At 40.3% G+C, this 2,801-nt stretch overlaps 1 long non-coding RNA gene across 1 annotated transcript; it reads left to right on the top strand.

Annotated features, from left to right (window-relative positions):
• Positions 1-380: 380 nt before the first annotated feature.
• Positions 381-2,389, top strand: LOC123335000. The gene is made up of 2 exons (XR_006553197.1): positions 381-591; positions 1,828-2,389. It is a non-coding gene; the product is annotated as an uncharacterized LOC123335000 (long non-coding RNA).
• The last annotated feature ends 412 nt before the right edge of the window (positions 2,390-2,801 follow it).

Raw genomic sequence — 2,801 nt, 5'->3', positions numbered from 1 at the left:
AGGTCCTTTCTGAAATGAAGGAATGTGTTTCCATAATATTTCTTAGAAAACATGTGAGTTCTTAAAACTCATAGTCCTTTCTTGTTCTCCACATTCTGCTGGTCCTTGGAGTACTGAGAGGTTGTGAAGAACTCTCCCACCGCCACCCCAAGTGACCAGAAGCTGCCAAGGGTCGGGGAGGGATGAGGGTGATACAGTGAGAAGCCCTGTCTGTCCTGTGCTCCTGATGAGGAATAACTGCATCTTTTTTTTTTTTTTTTTTTTTTTTTTTTGCCTGGCACAGTTTCTCCTCCTGTTGGCTCAGCAGTAAAGAACACACTTGCAATACAGGAGATGCAGATTCAGTCCCTGGGTTGGGAAGGTCTCCTGGAGGAGGGCATGGCAACCCACTGCAGTATTCTTGCCTGGGAAATCCTATGGACAGAGGAGCCAAGCAAGTTACAGTCCACAGGGTCACAAAGACTCAGACACGAATTAATGACTCAACAACAACAACATATGCTACTTCTCTGGTTTCTGGAGCATCACTCTGCGTATAAATGAACTTTGAGTAAAACACAGCATCCTGCATTAATCTTCATAAGTCTCAGAGTAAGCAGGCCCAGTTCTTACGTTTCACTCAAGCATTTTTACAACTCACTATGTGTTTAGTTCTTAGCACTGACTGGTGGTAAGTGTAGCTCATGGGAGCTCTGGTGAAGACATTTGGGGCCAGTTGCTTGCAGATTCTATAACCTCATCAAATGATTTAATTTCTCTGTGCTTCAATGTCATCATTTGTAAAATGAATGTGATGATCCTTACCTCATAGGAATATTGTGAGAATTAAACAAGACTGTGTATGTTTATATTTTACCTTACAGTATATCTAATATAATTACTACTCAAAAAATAATGATCACACTATTATTACTGTGACCCAGTACTGCCCCACAGATCTAGAGTCTGGCTGGAAACATAGGATATTTATTTATGAAACAATGAGTAAGCAGGTCTCTGTTAATTTTAAGTTGCCGCCCCTGAGACAGCACTTTCTCAAGCTGGCAGTTGCTTTTCTCCTCTCTATGTCCCCATATCAGTCTGTTGTCATCAGAGTGGTTTGCTTGGACCTCCATTTCCTTGTGTATAAAATGGGAATAATACCATACTTCCCTCTCAAGATATTTTTGAGGGTCAAGGAGATTATGAAACACTAGAGTATTGAGATTTATTATAAAACACAAAGCATTGTCAATATTGTGTTGTGGTTATTTATGAATATGTCTCAAAGTGTCTGCCTGCAAATGCGGGGGACCTGGGTTCGATCCCTGGGTCGGGAAGATTCCCTGGAGAAGGAAATGGCAACCCACTCCAGTATTCTTGCCTGGAGAATCCCATAGATGGAGGAGCCTGGTGGGCTACAGTCCATGGGGTCACAAAGAGTCAGACACGACTGAGCAACTCCACTTTCACTTTCACTCATGCCTCAAACTAGACAGAAAGATTCCCAGCATAATGACTTGAACAATCAGTTTTCAAAGGCTGTAGGCTAAGGAGAGAGATTCACTGTAGGAAGCATGGTAGAGCAGCACTGAGATATGTTATTCCTAGTTCATCACTTTATCCACTGAGGGTTGTTTCCTTTTTCTATAGAAATTATTTTTATTTTTTTCCAAGGAGGATCCAATGAAGGGGTAAATAGACAGTCGGGCTTGTCGGGAAATTTCTGAGAACCAATCAGGAAGGGCAGGCAACAAGTAGGCAATACTAATGAAAGACTTAAAGCACCTTCTTGTTGGGGTGAGTTTTGAGCTATAACAGTATATGCGATGAATTCTTTATTCTCAGAACAAAGGCCCACACCAAAATAAGTAGCAACAACCATTCACCAAGAACCAACCCAAGCATCAAGAACTCCCCTACTCAACATCATGATAGCCAAAACAAATCACAAGTAGTTTTATTTTGTGGCTCCTCAGATGGCACGGAATTAAAAAGATTTCTCTGCTGCTTAGGTCAAAAGCCTTCAATTATGGACAACCACAATCTGAAACTGACTGCATGTATGTCTGGAGCCCTTACACTGGGCACCGAAGAGAAACCAGCAAAACTTACTGAGTAACTGTTGCACGTTCCTTCGAAGACCACTCTTACTTATAATCACCTCTGTGATTTTAATGGGGCCCTGATTTGGGGTAACCTTAATCCCAAAATGCAGAACCTGCAGATCTAGAGGGCCAACTGTGTTTCGCCATTTTATATAAGGGACTGGAGCATCCTTGGATTTTAGTGTCTGGGGGTCCTGTAAATAATCCCCTGCAGATACTGAGGGACAACTGTACTTCATCTTACCACAGTCCTGTGAAAGACATGTTATTTTTATTTCATTGATAAGAAATAAGAGAATTAAAGAAGTTAAATAATTGTTTCAGTGCTACATAGCTTGTTAATTGATGAAGCTGAGTTATTAAATCTGATTGTGAATAGACTGTTTCCAGAGAGAGATTTTTTTGCTTTTATGTTGATTTTCCACAAGCATCTCAGATTCCACCCTGGCCTTTAGCAAGACTGAAAGAACTTGAGTAATGGCAAAACACTGTGTCTAGTGAGAGGGATATGCAAAAGTGTCTACACTACAACATATTTTTTTTCCCAGTGTAACATCTACTTTGGTACTTTTCATCTGCATTTTAGGGAACTATACTCTTTTTTATATAATTTTTAATGATTGCTTTCCATTTACAGTTATTACAAAATATTGGCTATATTCCTCATGTTGTACACTGTGTCCTTGAGCCTATTGTATACTCAATAGTTTGTAC

This window comes from Bubalus bubalis, chromosome 9 (assembly GCF_019923935.1).
Source record: "Bubalus bubalis isolate 160015118507 breed Murrah chromosome 9, NDDB_SH_1, whole genome shotgun sequence".
NCBI classification, from domain to species: domain Eukaryota; kingdom Metazoa; phylum Chordata; class Mammalia; order Artiodactyla; family Bovidae; genus Bubalus; species Bubalus bubalis.
Note: the sequence above shows the minus strand (reverse complement) of the source record. Positions and strands in the feature narration are given on the sequence as shown.